This window comes from Pleurodeles waltl, chromosome 8, assembly GCF_031143425.1.
Source record: "Pleurodeles waltl isolate 20211129_DDA chromosome 8, aPleWal1.hap1.20221129, whole genome shotgun sequence".
Taxonomy (NCBI): domain Eukaryota; kingdom Metazoa; phylum Chordata; class Amphibia; order Caudata; family Salamandridae; genus Pleurodeles; species Pleurodeles waltl.
Window position 1 is genome coordinate 832,074,363 of NC_090447.1, and position 21,826 is coordinate 832,096,188.

The 21,826-nt window shown below is 46.7% G+C and overlaps 1 protein-coding gene across 5 annotated transcripts in view; it reads left to right on the forward strand.

The window, feature by feature from the left end:
• Positions 1-21,826, forward strand: part of NAXD (NAD(P)HX dehydratase) — a 359,272-nt gene that overhangs the window by 103,606 nt on the left and 233,840 nt on the right. The gene's annotated exons all lie outside the window — the stretch shown is intronic.

The window sequence follows — 21,826 nt, forward strand, 5'->3', positions numbered from 1 at the left end:
AGTTTGTATTAAAGGCCTTGTTTGCAATATCATTGCAGTAGGCTTGCTAGCCCTAAAACACACACTAGAGGCTAAGTATATGGTTAAACTACATTACTTTCTCCTGTTTTTTACTGGGGTTATCCCCTTTAGGGGCCAACAGTATGGTTACATGACCATGTTTCTTACAAATTATATTTTTGTTATGGTGCCCTCTAGGGGCTGTTTTGAGCATTACAGTCTAATGCCAAAAGTTTATTTCCGATAAAGGTTTAGTTAATAATTGTTATGTTTTAATAATCTCTCCTTATTACAATTTCCATAATTCAGGCCAGCTTAACATCCTTATTACACTATGACTGTTTGAACACTCTTGATATGTTTGGGTGACCATTCTAGTTTTTTTCTCCTCTCTGGCTGTCTTGTCTTTTTTTGGAAATTGTGTTAGCCAGCCTGATGGTGGAGTGGGAAAAGTGGTATTCTATTGGAATTAGCATGGCACATTTAAATTAGGATACTAAATGGCAACATTTTCATTTTTTTCTGCAAATAGAGGAAGAGGGTAAATGGAAGTGCTTTAGTGATATGCAGGACAACTGGAATTATGTGGCAGGAAAAGACTAAATTATGAGGCAGAGTTGACCAATTTATGCGGCAAGAAAAGTCCAGTTAGGAATTTACAATGGAAATAGCTCTAAGTCAAGCAAATGCAAGACCTATTGCATTGCAAATGCTTCTTTTGTTACTTCCTGCATCTTTTGCATTGATTTTGAAATCCAGATTTGCCAATAACTTATCTTAATTTTCCATCAGTGATTTAGTACTAACCATTGTATTCCGTGGAAAAATGTTATAGTTTTATTTTCATTATAGTTGTGTAACCATAAATCTATAATATTCTGCATGGTTTCATATACTCTGTATTGTTGGGAACAATACGCAAGGAAAAAGTTTCCTATACCACCAAATGTCAGTGCCTTATGATTTCCATGTTTGACATTTTCAAGTGCCAAAGCTGTATTTTAAGGGAAGATCTAAGGACACTTTAAATATATCTTGTATTTTTAACTGTATCAATAGGTGTCTAGATATATTATTTATTATTGTAAAAAAGTGGATTATTAATTGGGGGAATGTGAGTCCCTTAACTTGTTAGTGTAAAACACTGTTTCAGAAGTATGAATTTGTAACGATTTAAAGCAAAAAAATCAAAACAAAAGTAAAGCACCAATCAGTAGTCATTGTTTGCAATTGACAGCAACCTATATACAGTTTCAGGCAGACTGTGAGGGAACACAGGTCAGATACACCAAGCAGCAGGTGTAGTCCCAATTAAGGGATTTACCTTCTGAGTTTGTCTCTGAAATGTAAGTTGAAACTAGGGCAGTGTTGCAGGCTGTGTCCAACAAAGTCCTTTCAAATGTGAATAGCTATTGAATGAGCTCCAGCTGAAGCCGTTGATTTTTGAGAGGAAAAACTTAGAGAGGGAGCAATTCATATTTCACTGCCGCCAAAAGTCCTCATAGCTAGTGGATGTGTTTTGCATCTTCGCCATGTCAAGATTTCAGCCTACAGATGTAGGGCTTCATTACGAGTCTGGCGGTCAGACAAGCCATTCGCAAGACTCTCAGTGAGGAGACCACTGCGGAGCTGGCGGTCTCCCTACCAGACCCATTACAGTGTTTCTAGCGTAAACTGTGCAGCGGCATTTGTTTGTCTTTGCTCCATGCGGAGCCGAGGCCAATGCTGTTGCACAGAGGGTCCTGGGTTGATATCAGTCAGGCGACGCCTAGTTCAGCGCCGCCCTAGCTGAGTACAACTCCAACTGCCGTCACTTTGTTGGAAACCTTGTTCCTAGTGGGTCTGCCCGCCAGGGTTGTAATGTGGCGGTCAGACCGTCAGAGTTGCGGCGGTCTAACCGTCACTGCGAGGCTTTCAGTCCTTGGACGGCCGGCCTTGTAATGAGGCCCCTAGTCTTTTATACAGAGCTCAAAATTCTCATGCGGTTTAAGTCTGAAGTTGTATGCGATTAAGTCAGTTTGTAATCTGTCACCTTTGCCATGAGGTCCCTCTGACACCCAAGAGGTCTTGGTCCAAAGGCCAACATTCCAGGCTTTATGGAGCAGTTTGTCTTTGCACCCCAAAGGCTCCCAGGATCCCATGGACAGTACGGATGGGCCAGGCCCCCTGGGGTCCTCTTCTCAGTCCTGGGTACAAGATGAAGGAGGTCTGCCCCGTCAGATTTTCACGCAGGTCGCGGACAGCAGGTGCAGTCCAATTCTGTTTCCCTCAGATCAGAGGGTTTTATTAGCCAGTTGGTGTGGTGACTTATGGACACTCCCTAACCAATGAGGAAAAAGTTCCCAAGGGCAAACCTTTCCACCTTTAAAACATATCCTGTTTGCCCTACTGGAAACTATACCACAGTACACTCAGTAAAAGATGTCACAGCCTTTCTGCCCTTGGGGGTAGGTTGTATGCCAGCCAAGGGTGTATTTATTTATACAAATTAGCAGCCTTTTCCACTACAGCTACACCAAACTGGTTCTGGGACCGCCCCTCTCCCTCCCGCTCCTCAATTCCCCCTCCCCAACATGTCTGGGGCCCAGCTGGTAACAGAGAGGCCAGGAAACAAAAGGTTTCTCTTCAACAGATCCCTGTTTATAGTTAACTATGAAGGGGCAGACCTTATTCTTATCCCTTTTTTTAAATTAATGAAGTTCCTCCACCCTGCCCTCCTGCCTTTCTTGAGCTTATATGTGTCACATACCCCACGCCCAGGTCTTGCTGCCAAGAGGCCAAATACATTAATTCTGTTGTGGGAACAGTTTTTGCACCTCAGTAATAGTAAGCATTGAGATGCCATATTCTGGCAACAAAATGCTTACTTTTCCACTGAAGGTTCAGGCAAACATTGTCTAACGTTTAAAAAATCACTTTTGTTAAATATTTATTAAAATTCCAGATTCACTGCTCAAATCAATTTTTAATAAACATTAAAAATAGTGCTTGAACTATTCCGAGGCTGGCCTCAGACCTAAGATAGCAGAGTTATGGTTTTGTGAACTTTAGTGTTTCTCGTACGACATCTATAGCCCTTTGCAGTGTAAATATCTTTTGGGCGCTAGTCACTTTTGGTACATACCAGCACAAAATGTTTGAATGTACCATTTTAAACACTAAGCACCCTTCCTATTGTGCTACAAGGTCTACTTAGGTATGACATATTTAATATTTAAAAGTTATTTACTGTCAAAAGGGTTTATTTGATAAGCGTGCATGCAGTTTTAAAAGCTGAAGAAAGCAGGCTACATATTTAAGCCTAAAGCCGTTTTTTGTCGCTCAGGTAGATGGCATAAGTGCTGCAGTCCATAGAAGACCCTTAACTTTCCATTCCATTGGTGTATTTTCCGGGAACATGTACTACAGTTAAGGAGGCCCTTTAAGGGTGAGCTGATTTTACAGTGTTTTGAGAAACAAACCGTATTCACTGGGGCATAGACAGCAGTATTCCAGTGAGGAGACTTCAAAAGCCCCAGCAACGTCAGGCAGCAAAAAAGACACTATCTTAAATTATCATTACAGCTTCATGATTCTTTATATTATTGTGAAATATTATAATTTGTTTATTCTGCACTGTTAATGGAAGTCTGAATTTTAAAGGAAGAATATTTTTTTTTGATAAAGAAATTTTATTAAATTTTGCATAGAACAATTATGAATACAGCACAACATGATGCCAACGGGCATCAAAACAATACAATAATGGTCAAGTCCTCGGTCCCTGCTGCTTTCATCACTAATGTTACTCACCATCCCCTCTTAAAGGCCCGCTACATCCTCCCATTTCCCCCATATCTTCTTGTGTTTGTGTAAGCAACCTCTGGCCTCGTACACAAGTCTCTCTCGCTGCGCACACCAATCCACTCCCCGTCTCCACTTAGTCAGTGCCGGAGCCACCCTGGCCTTCCAGTCTGCCATTATGTCCTTTTTGGCCACCAGACATGCCACCCCTAAAAAGGACCGATCTGCTCTTCGTAGCTCTGTATCTCCCACTACCCCGAGAAGGAGGGGCAATGGCGACCTCTTTACCTCCTTCTGTAGGGCCTCAGATATCTCTTGCACCACCCTTTCCCAATAGGCCATTATAATCGGGCATGTCCATACCATGTGGTAGAAATCCGCTGTATGATACCTGCAGCGGGGGCATTCCGCTGTGGGGCGGAGGCCTGCTTTATGTAACATGGCGGGTGTGAGGTATGCGGTGTGAAGGAAATAGGATTGTATTAAACGGAAGCATGTGGCCATTGTTAGGGAGCGTGGGGCCATTAGTGCTTCTGTCCAGTCCGCTTCTTCCATGGGTCCCACCCAACTCTCCCACCTTTGGCGAAGCTCTCTCAGGGGTCCCCCAGTGGCGGTGATTAAGGAGCGGTCAATCTGAGAAACCCCTCCCCTTCCCAGGACTCCCATCAGTGCCTTGGCTTCCATGGGGCTGTGCTCAGGTATGGTGTCTCCTGTCTGCAGGTGAACTAGTAGGGCATGACGTAGTTGGAGATATCGATGGAATTGTGTTTTGTTTAAGGAATATTGTTTCTGGAGGTCTTGAAAAGATCGTATATGTGTCCCTCTCCAAATATCTCCCAGCGTGGAGATCCCTATGGTGTCCCATTTCTGGAAGCCCTCCAGACCTGCTACATGTATCAGCTGCTTCCCCTGCCATAGCGGGGTTTGTTGGGTTAGGCGCCCCCACCACCCCGTCACTTTCTGGGCTGTACGCCATCCCAGAAGTACCATTTTGGTCACATCTGGAGTATCCCGGGGTATCGGGCTCCCGTAGAGTATGTCAAGGATCTGTGGGTAGCCCATTGTCTGCAATTCTAGTTGGTATGCGGGGTCTGTCCATCCACCTCCCCTCCAGTCATTAATTACAAGTATATGCATCGCTAGATAATAGTATTGAATATTCGACATGCCCAGTCCACCCTCATAAACATCCCTCTGACAGGTTTTTAGCGACAGTCTTGTACGTGAGCCACTCCATATGAATTGGCGTGCTAAAGAATCCATCTCCCTGAACCATCTCACGGGGAAGGGGTGTGGAAAATTCTGCAGGAGGTATAAGATCCTGGGGAGAATCATCATCTTGTACAGCGCTATTCTACCAAGTAGATTCAGGGGGAGGGCCCTCCAGCGCAGAAGGTCGGTTTTGATTTTCTTTGATAGCGGCGTGACATTGAGTTCCCACGCTAGCTCGGGGAGAAGTGAGATATGTATCCCAAGATATTTAAAGCTGTTTCTCCGTATCGGGATATTCCGTTGCCAATCTATACTGTCGTGCGAGCGATGAAGGGGGATCAGTAAAGATTTGGCTGGGTTCAGGGTCAGCCCTGAGGCTTCCGCGAAAAGTCTAAGGATCTCTAGGACGCGTGGGCCGCTTTTGGATGGATTAGAGATATACAGGAGCACATCATCTGCGTACAAAGCCACTCTGTCTTCCGAACCAGAGGGCCAATGCCAGCCCTCGATCAGTGGGTCGCCTCTCATTAATATCGCCAGTGGCTCTATCACTAGTGCGAAGAGCAGGGGAGATAACGGGCATCCCTGTCGAGTCCCACGACCAATGGGGATTGGGTCGGAGACTACTCCGTTCACCCTGATTCGAGCCGTCGGGTTAGAGTATAGGAGTTTCACCAGTCCCCGGAATTTAGGTCCGAGCCCGTTTTTACATAGGACCTGATTGAGGAAGGACCAATCTACCGTATCAAAGGCTTTTTCGAAGTCGAGTAAAAGCAGTGCCAACTGCGTATGCGATAGCACTTTGCGGTGCGCCAAACCAAGATGTAATCGTCTGATGCAGTGTCTTGTGCTACGAGTGGGCATAAAACCACACTGGTCAGGGTGCACCAGCGTGGGCATTACCTCCCTCAGTCTGGAAGCAAGGATCGAAGAGAACACCTTGACTTCCACATTTAGGAGCGAGATAGGCCGGTACGCTGAACATTGTCGTGATGGGGGTTGAGTTTTGGGGATCACCACAATAGTGGCTTGATCAATCTCTGTTGGGAAGCGGCCTTGATTCTCCGCTTCTTCGTACATGTTGAGCAGGTGGGGACCCAGAATATCGCTACATTTACTATAAAATTCCGCTGGAAAGCCGTCGGGGCCTGGTGTTTTGCCTGATGCCAGTCCCGATATTGCGCTGCAGACTTCCACAAGACCGATGGCCTCGTCCAGTCTGTCTCTCGCCTCTGGAGTTACCACGGGAAGGGTAATCTCATTTAGTAGGGGGGACTCTCTCTCAACAGCAGGGCGTGGATGCCTGGCGTATAGACGGGCGTAGTAGGAGGCGAAGCTATGTGCGATTTCCACTGCTGTTTTGACAAGGGTGCCTGAGTCATCTAAGATCTCCGGTATAATACTGTTAGCCATGGGGCGGGTGGCCAGCCAATGCAGTAGTTTCCCGTTTTTATCCCCCCATCCATAAATTCGGCTTGCTGAGGCTCTCCACATGTGCTTGGCCGAATCTAGCATTATATGTTTAATATCTTCTCTTACCCTGGTCAGTTTCCTCATGGTCGTGGCCGATGTCAAGTTTATATGTTGGCATTCGAGTCTCCGGGCCTTGCTCTCTAGCTCGGTGATTTGGGAATTATGATCTCGTTCACGGGACCGAAGAATGCTTCTGGCATGTCCTCTAATTGTGGCCTTGCAAGCAGCCCATAGCATTCCTGGGGATCGAACCGAGCCTTCATTTAATTCGAAATATTGGTCGAGGTGCAACCTGATCTCTTGGGTGTACTCTGTATCTTGTAAGTGCCACGCGTTCAAGCGCCACATAGGCCGTCTGGTAGGGTCTGCTCTACCCAGCCGGATCCGTATTGGCGCACGATCGGAGACCCCCCGTGGAAGAATCTCAGCTCCTGCTACTTTTAAGAAATCTAGGGCGGGCATGAATACCAGGTCTATTCTGGATTGCGTCTGGTGGGCTGCCGAGATATGTGTGTATTGGCGCTCCCTGGGATGCCAGGTGCGCCACACCTCACACAAGCCAAGGCTCTCCGCCCAACTACTTAGGGCTGAGGCCCGCTTGGATCTATGTATGGTAGCTTCCCCAGAAATGTCCAGCCTTGGGTCAAGGACCGCGTTAAAGTCGCCTCCCAGCAGGGTAGTTCCTTGGGGTAATCCTGAGGTTACTCGGTGGACCGAAAGTAGGAAGGAGTCGTGATTTGCCGGGGGCGCATAGGTGCACACCAAGTTTAGCGGTTGTCCGTGAAGAGTCCCCGTGACCACCATGAATCTACCTTGTGAGTCAGATTGCGTGGAAGTGATTACCATGGGCAGAGATCGGTGGAGCAGAATGGCCACTCCTCTAGAGCCTCTGGAAAACCCTGCATGATATACCCTATCGTATCCTCCTCTCGCAAGCATAGGGCATCTGGACCCAAGAAGATGGGTCTCTTGTAGTAGAACTACTGAGGGAGAATACCTGCGGAGGGTGTTAAATACTGCCGATCGTTTGATCTTGTCTAACAGGCCGTTTACATTCCAGGAGAGGACCTGGGTTACTGAGGACCAAGCGTGAGGTGTAACACTGTTGGGCATGTTTGGATGTGCGGGAGCAAGCCCAGGGATGACCGTTTCGGACATGACCGTAAAATTTTAAATCTACAAACCAGGCTAACCAACTTGTCGCCTCTTAAACCTAACTTGAACTTCCCCTCCCCCCTAAACTTCCCCCCTCCCCATACTCCCCCCCCGGAAGCATCTGTCGCCCATGTACCCAACCAAAACCAGACAGCCAGTAAAACTGTCATTGGGGTGGAGTGGTGGACCCCTCCTTTCTTTCGGATCAATTGCAATTAGTAGTCACAAAACAAGCGTTCAACACCATACTCTAGGAAGCCTCCGGAGTCATCAATGTTAATCTCGCTAGGGGTCGCCTGAGAAGATCAGGCGAAGCCCGAATCCCCTTACGTCTCGCGCAGGGGTCCTACATCTCCTGTCAGCCGAGTACCGGAGACTGACTCAATCGCCCATCCTCGGCGGGTTGGGACGGTGTTCGGGCCACCGGAAGAGTCTCAATGTTAGATTTAGTCTGAGGACCAGAGTCCCGGGCTGCTTCGTTCTCTGCAGGAGCGATCGTGTCTTTCTGTCTGCCTCTCCGGGATCTGGTGCGCCGCCTGCTCCTCCGGGGCCCCTCTGATGGTGAGGGCCCGACATGTGGGGTTCTTCCAGTGGTCCCGGGGGGACCCTTTCGGGCTCCAATGCCCTCCTCCGTCAGCCAGTCCCAAGCCTCCTCCGGGGAATCAAAAAAGTAAGCTTTCCCAGTCATGAGGACTTTGAGGCGAGCGGGGAAAAGGAGCATGTACGAGAGCTGCATTGCCCTTAGTTTTTGCTTAACATGTTCGTACGACCTACGGCGGGTCTGGACTTCTCTGGTGTAGTCCGGGAAAATTAGGATTTTGTGGTTTTCCCACTGCGTACCATCTTGCCGCCTTGCTTCCCTGAGGATATTGTCTCTGTCCTTAAAGTTAAGGAATCGTGCGATCATCGGGCGCTTCGGACCGCCCGGAGGTGGGCGAGGCGCGAGCGCCCTGTGGGCTCTTTCAATTGCAAACAAGGGCGAGAGGGATTGGTCAGGCATCCAAGATTTGATCCACGTCTCCAGGAATTCGGCGGCCTTGTCATCCTCTATGCCCTCCGGGAAACCTATGAAGCGTAGGTTGTTGCGCCTGGCCCGGTTTTCCGCATCTTCTGCACGACGGTGAAGCTCGCCGGTTCGGGACTGCAGCTGGGCTACTTTGGCTTTGAGGTCAGACAAATCAGTTTCGGTTTGGGAGACTCGGGTTTCCACTTCCGTAATTCGGGTTACAGCATTTCTAAGGTCCTGTCTGATGAGGCCCATGTCCACTCGCACCTCACCAATTTTCGTTTCCACGGCTATCTGCGATGATTGAATAGCTTGGAGAATGGCACTCACCCCGTCCGGGGTTGAACCCCCACCAGCCACTTCTCCCCCTCCTCGTTGGCCCGTCACAGTCGTGAACTGGTCGATTTTTTGTTGGGAGGGCGGAGGTTGTTTGTTCGTTTTATCCTTCCCCATCGTGGAACTTGAGGCGGGCGTCAGGTGGGCCACACCTTCCTTAACGCGGTTTCAAGCCTGAGAATTTAGTGCGTTGTTAAGTACCATGGACTGTGGGTGGGTTCGCTGTGTCTGATCACGTAAGGACGGCCGGCAATGACACCGTTGGCCCCTTCTTTTCAGCTCCCTTTCTCGCTCTCTCCACCAGTTGGGGGGGACCCGTCCGAGACCCAGACCCAGGTCTCTCCACCTAAGGGCTCTGCGCCTCCATTGTAGGCCTCGTGCCGTCGCGATCGCGCTCTCGATCTCTCAGGTCGTTCCGACCAGGGTCTAAAGTCAACCAAGCACGACCCGGAACCCAGGGTATCCACTTGCCTCAAGGTGTTGCCTTCCACCGCTCGGCTCGCAGTCCAGATTTTGCCGCAGTCCAGCTCGCGCTCCACCTGGGCTCAGGCCCGAGAGAGGCCGGAGCCAAGTCCCCAGGCCCCGGAGTCCCCTCTTGTTGCTGCAGGGATGGGGGGGGGCGGGGGCGTCACCGCTCGTCTTCTCCTTCCACCCCCCCGGTCTTTGATTCACTTCCCTGCCCCCCCGGGCACCACTCCGCTTTTCAGCTGGGTCCTGGTCCCCAGCACGCCTTGAAATTTAAATTCCCCCCAGCAGGGGGATCTCGGGGGCCAGGGCCTCCGCCACGGCCCCAGCGCAGCACCGCAAGCCGCCCAGGCGGTCAGGGAGGGCCCCCGGTCCTCCGGGTCACACTCGCGCGGCGCCGCTCACCCCGCGCCCCCCTCCACGACAGGAGGGCAGGGGGCCCGCCGGCGCCCCCGCGGCAGGGATCCACCTTCGGGGGGCGCCCCAGCTCTCTCCGGGCCTCTCGCCTCCAAATTTAAACTCCCCGCAGCAGGGGGATCTCGGGGGCCAGGGCCTCCACCACGGCCCCAGCGCGGCACCGCAAGCCGCCGAGGCGGTCAGGGAGGGCTCCCGGTCCTCCGGGTCACACTCGCGCCTCGCGCGCCGGTGCGGCGCCGCTCACCCCGCGTCCTCCCCCACGACAGGAGGGGGGGGTCCGCCGGCGCCCCCGCGGCAGGGAACCACTTTCGGGGCACGCCCCCAGCTCTCACCGGGCCTCTCGCCGCCTCTCAGCCCGCGGCAGTCAACTTCGTCGGGGCCCCCAAGCCCACCTCAGATCCGCCGGGTGCATCTCGCAGCGGCCGCCATCTTGAGCTCCTCTTCACGGGAGCAGCCGGGTCGCCGTATGAGGGCGAGCCGCCGGCTTTCCATCGATTCGCCCCAACAAACTTCTCTACGGGTCCCCGGGACACCGGGGCGCCATGTACAGCGTTTTTCCGCTCTTTTGGACCACAGTGGTTAAGGGCGGATGACGGAGGGGTCCAGAGCACTCTCAGAGTGTGACCGCCATCTTGACGCCCGAAGCCACGCCCCTAAAGGAAGAATATTTAGCTTTAAAAGAATATTGTTATTTATACAAACATTGTTTCAAAACATTTGTGAACTCGTCCTTTTTTATGGGCGAGCACAACGTGCGCCGTCCATTCTGTTATCTCTTTGGGTTTGAAAACCACGCCCATACCACGTCAGTCAATTAAATTGGTTCGTGGGCTTGCCTTTTAAAATCCGCTTGCATTCATTTGGGAAAGACATGCATACATCATGCCTTTTCCGGTGTTTAGCCCACGACGCAGCACTGGTAAAGTACCAAAAACATACGAGGCCCGATGTTTTCAGCCTGGAGTCCGGACTACTTTATCTGTTTATTTTCCACGCATCGCAGTGGTGCTGCATTTTACATTGCGCGATCGCGCTGCGTTTTTTTTTTTTTGCTTTACAACGCTAACAACTCGAACAAATGCGAGACCCGTTGCATTGAAAATGCTTGTTATTCGCTATTTCCACCTTGCTCTCCCTTACTCTCTACTTTGGTTGGCTTTCTCTGTCTGCCCCTCGCTTTTCATATTCTGCAGCTCCTGTCTTTCACCCCCCATCTCTCCCTTGCTGAAATGCCCACTTTCTCCTTCATATCCTCTTTCTGTGTTTCCCCTTCTCCCTCTGTTTTTTTCAAATGTCAATTCACTGACATCCTGTTAGTCTGAATGTCACAAATTAACAGCTAACTCCTGTTGTTAATGACGTATCACAGTGGACTCTCCCATATACAAAATATCATAAACTTATTAGAGTAGATATGGTTTCTGGTACATTCAGGTACACAGTCATCTTAACTTTCCTAATAAGAGGTATTTTTTTTAAAGGAGGGGCACCTTATTTACCTATTAGGATGCAGTTTGTTTTTAACTGACTTTATCCTTCTCTTAGCAAGAAAAACAGCATTTTGAACAAACAGGATTTTCAGGAGAACAAATCCTGGCATAGAGGGCTGTTAAAGTTGGGGAGGTTGACAGGTACTGAAGAGCTGGTGCTGAGGTGGTTGGTGGGCCAATGCAAAACAACTTTCAGGTCCACATGGTTGGCAGATGTTGGCAATGAATAAGTTCAGTAAAATGATGTTGGAGATGTTTTTAAGGGTGATCTCGATCTCAGCTAGAAGAGGAATAACTTTGCGATCGAGTAGACTTGCATTCCCCTGCAGCCTGCTAAGTAAGTGGAATTAGAGGAAATGGGGTTTATCACACAGGGTAAATTAGGACGCAAAGATTCAGTGTCTTGTGAATGGCAAGAACGTGCTTCGGACAGGGGCATTGTCCATTATTTGGATTGAAGATTATGCCAAGGAACTTGAACTGAACTATGCTTGTTCCTGCCGAAATGTAGACCATGGAGGGTCGAGTGCTGCTGGAGAAGCATGAAAAGTATGTGAGTCGCAACATTGATGTATTTAGGTAGTGGGGAGAAATATTGTGGGAAGCCTCACAGTAATCTAAGTAGGTGATCACAAATGTGTTTGAGGGATTTAACTTTAGAGAAAGGGCTATAGATGCTTATGTTACAAATTGTTAGGTAGGGAATATTTGGTAGCAGTGTCTGTATTGGAAAATTCATCGTTGTCACATACTCTGAATGTTGTCCTTTTTATGGAGATGAACAGTTAATGTTTTGAGTTATTGGTGTAAGGGGCTTCTAAACAGCACTTCGTTGTCAAGCTTTGGGTCACTAAATTTGCCATTAAGTAAGTAAACACTCATTGTGCCTAATATCTGTAGAAAAATAGCCTCTTTCTAGCATGGTTACCCCCAAATTTTGGACTGTTTGTGAGTGTGTGTCAGTGTGTTTTTACTGTGTTACTGGGATCCTGCTAGCCAGGACCCCAGTGCCCATACATAAAAACCTATATGTCAGTGTGTTGTGCCTGTGTCACTGGGATCCTGCTAGCCACGACCCCAGTGCTCATATTTTGTGGCCTAATGTGTATGCCTGTGTAGTGCTTAACTGTGTCACTGAGGCTATGCTAATCAGAACCTCGCTGCTTATGCGCTCTCTGCTTTTAAATTTGTCACTGTAGGCCAGTGACTACATTTACCAATTTCAGTTGGCATAATGGACCCCCCTTCTAAGTCCCTAGTATATGGTACCTAGGTACCCAGGGCATTGAGGTTCCAGGAGGTCCATATGGGCTGCAGCATTTCTTTTGCCACCCATAGGGAGCTCAGACAAACCCTTGCACAGGCCTGCCATTGCAGCCTGCGTGAAATAACGCACATGTTATTTCACAGCCATTTTCACTGCACTTAAGTAACTTATAAGTCACCTATATGTCCAAACTTCACTTGCTGAAGGTTAGGTGCAAAGTTACTAAGTGTGAGGGCACCCTTGCACTTGCAAAGGGGCCCCCACATAGTTCAGGGCCATTTCCCCAGACTTTGTGAGTGCGGGGACACCATTACACGTGTGCACTACATATAGGTCAATACCTATATGTAACTTCACAATGGTGACTCCAAATATGGCCATGTAATGTCTAAGATCATGGAATTGTCCCCCCCATTGCAAATCTGGTATTGGGAAGTCAATTCCATGCATCCTGGGGTCTCCACCATGGATCCCCAGTACTGCCAAACCAGCTCTCTGAGGCTTGCACTGCAGCTACAGCTGCTGCCACCTCACAGACAGGGTTCTGCCCTCCTGGGGTCTGGGCAGCCCAGTCCCAGGAAGGCAGAACAAAGCATTTCCTTTGAGAGCAGGGTGTTACACCCTCTCCCTTTGGAAATAGGTGTTACAGGCTGGGGATGGGTAGCCTCCCCCAGCCTCTGGAAATGCTTTGAGGGCACAGATGGTGCCTTCCTTGTATAAACCAGTCTACACTGGTTCAGGGACCCCTTCTCTCCTGCTCTGGTGGGAACCTGGACAAAGGAAAGGGGAGTGACCACTCCCCTGTCCACCACCACCCCAGGGGTGGTGCCCAGCGCTCCTCCAGTGTGTCCCAGACTTCAGCCATCTTGCTTTGCAAGGTATGGGGGCGCTCTGGAGGGCTCTGAGTGGCCAGTGCCAGCAGGTGACGTCAGATACCCCTCCTGATAGGTCCATACCTGATAAGGTAGCCAATCCCCCTCTCAGGGCTATTTAGGGTCTCTCCTGTGGGTTTTCTTTAGATTCTGCTTGCAAGTTTCATTCAGGAATCCTCTGTAACAACTTCAGACTCTTCTGACCTCAGATCAACCGCAGTCTGCTCCAAGAAACGCTGTAACTGCAACAAAGTGACAGAGTCACTCCCCTGCTCCAAGCAGGCACCATCCAAGACGACAACCTTGGACTCCTCTCACAATGACGAGCGTGCTCCTAAGGACACAGAGGGTAGACATCATCGACATAGACTGTTCTGGGGTCCTGCTGACGCAATTTGGAGGAGGTAAGACCTTGCCTTCCCTGAGAACGACGGTACCCCTGTTTACTGTGTCTTCTTCACCTCTTTGCAAAATTCCTTCGTGCACAGCCTGGCCCAGGTCCCCAGCACTCCACCCTGCGATGCTGAACTCACTGAATTGTTCTCCGGCAGCGTGGGACCGTCTTTTGTTGTGCTGCATCAACCGTGTTTTGCACCTCCTTTGAACCCAGATCCTGCAGCTTCTGGGGGTGCTGGCTGGCATCCTGAGGGCTCTCTAAAGTGCTGAAAGCCCCCTCTTCCTCCTCACACAGATTTTAGGCCCCCGGGTCCCTCCAGGGTCCATCAGTGTCATTTTGACGAAAAACGCACATTTGTCGTAGCCAAGGCTAGTTGGTACCTTCCAAAATGAAATCTCATCTGCAATGATCTTCACGCTGTGGGACATCTTTTGCATCATGCAGGAACCTGTTGGTATCTTCCTAGGGTGCATTTCTGCAGTCTTCGACTAACCGGGACTCTTCTTTTTCACCCTCTTCTGGGTTGGCAGGGGCTCCTGTCCTTCCTGGAACTTCTTTTGACTTCTGGACTTGGTCCCCTTCCTTTGCAGGTCTTCAGGTCCAATAAACCAGCAGTTGTTCTTTGCAGACTTGGCTGGCTGCTGCAAAATCCCACATACGAGGTGTAGTGTGTCCTATGGAAACTTGCAGTACTTTACTCCTGCTTATCTGGGCTCTGGGGTGGGGTAATTTACTTACCTTTACTGTATTCTTACCCTCACAGCGATTCTGCACACACTACACTTGTCTAGGGGGAATTTGTGATTCACATTCCACTTTTTTTGTATATGGTTTGTGTTTCCCCTAGACCTATTTTCTCCCATTGCATTCTATAGGATTTCCTACTGTTTGCATTGTTCTATGACCATTTACTTGTCTAATTTTGGTGTCTAGTGTATATATTGTGTATATTACTTACCTCCAGAAGGAGTATTGTCTCTAAGATATTTTTGGTACTGTGTCACCCAAATAAATACCTTTATTTTTGGTAACACTGAGTATTTTCTTTACTTGTGTATAAGTACTGTGTAACTATAAGTGGTATTGCATGAGCTTTGCATGCCTCCTAGTTCAGCCTAAGCTGCTCTGCTATAGCTACCTCTATCAGCCTAAGCTGCTAGAACACTACTTCTTCACGAATAAGGGATAACTGGTCCTGGTATAAGGTGTAAGTAAGTACCCAAGGTACCCACTACAAACCAGGCCAGCCTCCTACAATATCCAAATGTAAAAAATGTAGGCCTGATTCACAGACAGCATTTTGTAGTATGTGAAGTAGTACAACGTGCTTATTTGTAAACCTACGGCTCAGGAGCTTCGCCTTTACTATGTTTTCAGGGCAGAGGACTGTCACGTTAATGGCGATCTCTGAACTTGGAGGCATGTGTTTTGGTAGTGAATGTGGGAGGGAAGAGGGGTAGTGCCTGGAAAATAGAGAATATGTACTACTAAATGGCAGGTGTTTTCGACCATTTATTTATGGGGGGGGATTTAGGAGGCACATGCTAATAAAAAACACAAATCCACAAAATAGTAAGAGAACTACAGTTCACAAAATGCACTTCTAATATTACTACAGTTGCAAAAGTTTCAAAACGGGTAGAAATGTACTTCATCCCAGCCGTGGAGTAAGTCAAGGATAACAGTTGGCCAATCTTTGATACTGCAAAAACGTTTGTTAGAAATCAGTAACAGGAGTGGATTTAAAAACACCTAAGAGGAACTAATGCTACATAAGTGCCACTGTATAGTAATAGTTGGAACCTAGTTACCATAAGAAATTTATTTTTTTGGTTTGCAAATAATGTGTCACCATTTGACGAAACTTCGCAAAAAAAAAGTTCATCTACATCAGCCCCAAAGGTTAAGGTGACATAAGAGGTGAAAATGTCAGTTTAAACGTGACTTTTTATTTTTAAACTCACTGAAATTCAGCAGTTATAATTAACTCAAGAAACTATACACCCAGGAATAGTACTAAATATACACATGAGTAAATACACACAAACATATATTTATCTTTGTGAATAAGACCATGTACGTTGTACCCTGATTGGAAGGGTAAAGTGGGCTCCGTGTTGTTTGATCTGTGTGGATGTTGCAGGTTTTTACATTTTCAAACTTATGCAGTGTTAAAAGCTTCATTTTTCTGAACCCAAAAAGACAATGAGGACCAGTGAAGCTGGTCTCTCACTGATTGCACAAAGAGAAATGGGGCCCGGGACTATCCTGCAGGAGGTCCCTCGCTGTGGAGTGTCTGTTCCTGTGCCTGGAGAAAACATGGAAGTTCCCATAGACATCCACCTAGACAACAAGAATCAAGTCTTGTAGGGAAAATCCGTTTACCCACTGTTAATAATATATTATTTTGTATCTACATCGGGTCTGAAAAAGGGCGTATGAACCATAGTACTGTTTTGCACTAGAGCCTGGAAAAATGTTTCCCAAATTAAACTGGCACAAAAACAGTTATGTTTCTGTGTTAGCAGCAATTTTCAGGAGAATGGTCGGTCATGTTTACTAACCTGTTTTCTGTCACGCTTTGCAGACACTTGTAAATATGATGCCATTACTGTAAGAAAATTGATTATTAATTGGGGTGACTACCCACTTTAAAGAATAATCACAACCCTTATCAGGACAAACCCTTAAAGTCGCTAAAGTAATCTCAGCTCAACCCCGCGGTAGCTATGGCACAGAGCAGACTTTCTTAACTTAGGGCAATTTTAAAGTATTTTTGAAGAACCAAAATAGTAATAAAGTCCAAATGCAGAACAATAAAAACTCGAAAGCAAATTAGAAAAATAAAGTACAATTCAATAAAGAAACTGACACAAAAATGACAAAAATCCAGTAAGAGTAACCAAAGATAGAATTTTGTATGTTTTTAAGTAGGGCTAGTGCCAAGAAGCACAATGTTCCAATGGTCGCTACAGACCGGCACCTAGGCACAATGTGACGCTGACTGCGAGCTGGACACACCAACCAGGTTTGTCCTGGTCAAAGATTTTACCTATTGACTTTAGTCCTTAAAGTCCCAATCCACCACAAGAGTACATTTCTATAGACCTCTGTGACCTCAGGGAGGGCACATAGAAACTCACAGGGTGTCCAGCAGAGGCCAACAGCAGGGGCCAGTCCAGTTGCACCGGTCAGTTGTAGAAAAGGCTTCTTGTAGATTGTTGTATTCCCGTAGCTTGAACAGGATGTCATTCTTACAACCCTTGGCATCCAGTTCTTTGTTCTGAGGACTAATGGGAGTAGGTTTAGTCCTTGGGGCTTCTCTCAGGTCACAGATAGCAGGTCCAGTCCTCTTCTGTTTTTCTTCAGGTCCAGGAGTGTTCTGAAATGGATGCTTTGCATGAGCTAGTGGGTGGTAATGACTCCTGGACACACCCTAACCACTGGGTGAAAAGTGTCTGGGGCCAACCCTACCCACATTTGGCATTTTCAAGATGGCTAAAATCTTTGGCCACACTCGACTTCAGCTCTGAGGGCTTGGGTGTGTGTTGGGAGTATCCGGTGTTAATACTGGTATTCTCCCACACATAACATGAAAATTCAATTTGAAGCAGCCACTGTGTGTCTGCAGTAAACCCAAAGACAGAAGCAGGGCCGGACAAGGACCCCAAAGCAACTGGGCCGGACCAGGAACCCAAAGCAACCCTGTCAAATTTTGTGAGACCAGCCCCCATGCGTTGTGTAGTGAGCAAGTGCAGTGAGTGTGCTTGATCACTTCAAGATGAGTTTAAGGTTTTTTTTCCCCCAAGTAAAGTTGGATAAAACAGCAAAGTACTGTATTCTACAATGCATCTTTTATTATATATTCAAATATATGTACTGTTAAAGCATGGCGAATGATGCCCTTACAGTGCATAATGGTACCTAGTCATACAAACGGACATTCCTACAGATAACACAAAAAACAGACCAGAGAATAGAGGACAGAGAACACAAAAAAATGACAGAGCATTCTCTTGTGGTGAGTGAGCGCCACCAGAAAGCCAGATCACTGCAAGAGTGGTTGAGGGGGTGTCCCCACAAGAACATGTGGGCAAATGACAGCAAAAATGGTGCAGGTGCACTTTACAACACATATTTCATTATGTATTCAATTGTGTTAAGTATTGAAGCATAGTAAAAGCTGTCTTTAGAATGTCTCCGTGGCCCATTATGTTCACTCTGTTAAACATGTAAGCCAGTTTTTCCTTCACAACTCGATCATCTGCATGTCTGATCCTCCTCTGTTTCCTGTTTATCACCCTCTTTTCACTCTTTCCAGAGTTCACTTCCTCACACCTCCCTCACTTGACCACACCCAAACACTCCTATCACCTTTAACTCTGCATTTTCTTTTACTTTTTGCATAATAATGCAACATTTTGGAAATAGCTAACAAGTTAAGGTAATGCAAAATTAAGTAAAAATGTGCAATATAAACATGAAGTAAATTGCTGACATGGATTACCATAAGGATTTGTTACATTCTTTCCTCAGAAAATTGATCAGTGTTTTTGCCCATAAAATTAAGATATTAAGGCAATACTGTGCTGAGTGGAAAGCCTCGGCCGGTGCCTTTGCCTTGCTTTTATTTTAATGATGATGCAGTGGAAATGAAAGTTGGGCAATGGTGCTTTTTTAGTCCAGTTCACCCACACCAAGAGACTGAAAAATGACTGGCCTATTGATTTTGTTCCTGGGAGAGGCCAATTTTGCAACACTTCCGCAAGATCGGTCCCCAGTAACCAAAACCAGCCCCCAGCATTCCAACCTCTGCAGGAAACACCCTTTGTGGCCAACTAGCAATGGACAGAAGTCTGGTAGGAAAATTAGGGTCTTTCAGCAACCAGACAATGGATACACTAAGAATTGTCTTACCATTTGTTTCCTATCCTTTCATGTGAACCCCCAGTGTTGTATGTAAGCCCAGCGGACCTGTCAAGCAGGATTTGACACTTCAGTGTCAAAAAGGATGGTCACAGCACTAACCCGGCATATCCCGTAAGGTTTAGAGGAGTCATCTGTCCCACTCAGGCTAACCTGTTTCCTTCTAGCATCGCTTTCACACCTTTTTCACACCCATTCAGATGATATTCACTGACTTTGAGCAGTTCGAGAGAAAATGCAAATTTGCCACCAGGAACTACATAAAGGAAAAAATAAACTTTCTAAAAGTTACTTTTCTTTAATATTTATTCAAAATCAGACTTCACCATTAAATTGGATTTTTAAAACTATTAAACGTAGTTGTTTAGTTATTTTCCTAGCTGGTTCCACATCTACTGTGGTTTTCTACACAGGTCGGCTAGACCAGCAAAAGTGAAAAATAGCTTTGGGAGGAGAGCTAGTCACTATATGCACCTTTAACTCATATAAATAAGGAACAATATATTTATCACCACTTGTCTTCTTGATTGCATAAAAATATGGAAATGTTTAGCCTGCTACACACCGGAGCTGTAAGGCCTGCACCATTGAGAATCTTAGCATGCCTAACTAAACTCCGATGCACTCTAATAATGCTAATTAGTTTCATCGGAATAGCATGCAAAGGCGTCTAAAGTTCTCAGTGAAACTCATAAATGCAATATGATTGCAACCCACTCCCTTTAGGTATTTGTACCTACTAGTAATAAGTGTAGAAGAAGTGAGCCAGATGAGTCAGTGATTGTATACAAAGAAGGGGTAGTAATTTCACTTTAGGTTTTCCTAGTCTTTCTTGCAAATGGATTCGTATCTATCTCTAAACCACCGACCAAAAACACACACAGAGATTAGCCGTTTTTAGGTCTGATTTGGCAGTGCAGCTATTTGCAATGTCTGTTGTCTGTGCCACTGGAATTATGCGATGGGGAGGACCACATTATGCAGCAGGATTGACTAAATTATGTAGCAAGATAGGATAAATTATGCTGTGTAATGCAGCACATCTTGTTGTAGAATTACTTCTTTATTTTAACAACTTTACAGTGACCAGGCAAAGGGTTTGCCCCATTAGAACCAGTGTAACACCTAAATACAGCAGTAAGCAAAGGGAGTGTTCCCTGTCAACCTTTGCACGGCTACATGCGTGGTCGCGTTTTAGTAACATTTGACCCATTGGAGCTAGAAACAATTTTTTTCATTGTTAAAATCTGCAAAATTTCGCAGTAAGTAATGGATTATATTGCAAATCCATAATTAAGCGGAAACGATGCCGGTGCAGAATCATGTTAGTCTGGTGTCCCTACTTATTGTTTGCATTATTCAGAGAGCAGGCTTTGGGTAAAGAACCCTTTGCCCATTGGCTGGCTTGGGTCAGCTCTCTTCAGCCATCGCTCCCAGACTAAATTGATTACATCTTGTGTTATCCTATATCCTGCTGTTATTGGCTGTTTGGTGTACCATTCTACTGTCTAGGAAATGGTTCATTTGAAAGACAGTGTTTTTTTTTTTCCAAAATTGTTTTATTGGTGTTAATGTATGAAAGTATGCCTCCAAATCTTCAGTGATCATTTCCTCCATCCTTTTAACAGTCTTGCATTCTACTTAGTCTAAATAGAGAGACCTTTGCACCTATTACTTTGACTTCTGTCTACTAGTATCTTAAAACATTCATACATCTGTTCCAGAAATTTAAACGAAGACAGGTCCCAAATCATACATGACTTGAATATATTTTGCAGCAGACAACAGGCAGGTGCCCCAGTTTTGTGACTACTTGACAGTGGAATAATATAAATTCCATTAATCTGCTTACAATCTAAAACAACCTGCTATGTTATCTGTCTGTGTTTATAGCTTGCAAATTATTTGTGAGGGTATCCAACGTCTGTGTAGCAGGTGTCTGAGGCCAGCACTAGGTACTTACTAGGAAAGCCATGTCTTCATCTTCTTGCGAAAGTCAGGTAGAGAGCAGGACACTCTGATTTGTTGTGTGAGGTGTTTCAAGGCTTTAGGGGCCAGGTACTAGAAAGTGGGGAGACTGATCTGCTTTTGTGTATGCATGGGGTTTGTGCTAGTGAGACTGGCAGAGTGGAGTTGTTTTGAAGGTTGGTGGATGTAATGGGTGGCTGTTCAGGTAGACAGGGCCAGTTGTGGAGAGCTTTGTAGGTGAGGAGTTTAAAATGTGCATGCTTGTGTTTCAGGAGCCAGTAGAGTTCCCTACAGTGTGGTGTGATATGGGCTAGTTGTGGGAGGTTGATGACTAGTCTAGCTGTTGTGTTTTGGACTGTCTGTAATTTTCTTTTGAGCAGGTTGATGATCCCAGCGTACAGGGTGTTTCCATAGTCTAGTCTGCTGGTGATTAGGGCTTGGGTGATCATTTCCTGATGTTGTATGGTAGCCACTTGAAGATTTTCTTCAGCAACACTTAGTGTGTTGGAACAGCATGAGACAACTATATTGACTTGGGCGGTCATGTCTAGTTTGTTGATTATGATGGTTCAGAGGTTTCTCGCTTGGAAGCAGGGTGAGAGCGTAGCTCCAAGGTCTGTGGGTCACCAGGTACAGTCCCATGGTGAGGCATTCTTCCTGAATACTACCACCTTGGTCTTGTCAGAGTTCAGTTTGAAGCAGTTGGATTTCATCCAGGTGGCTACTTCTGTCATGCATGTGGTGAACTTGTTCTTGATGTTGGGATTTGTTTTGTCCAAGATGGACACTACCAGTTGTGTGTCTTTTGCATAAGTAAGGATGTTTGTTGTGAGCTCATATGACTTCAGCCGGTTGGGGGCGGGTCATGTGCGAGAGCATTTAGCTGAGTGAGGAGTCCAGAGGGACTCTGTTAATAAGATCTCCTGCTTCAGAGTTGTAAGGGACTATGTTGGCAGTTTTTTTTTTTTTTTGGTGAGGAAGGAGCAGATCCTTTGGAGGGATAGTCTCACACATGCAAAGACAAACAGAGGCAGGGAATGGTTGAATAAGATTTACTGA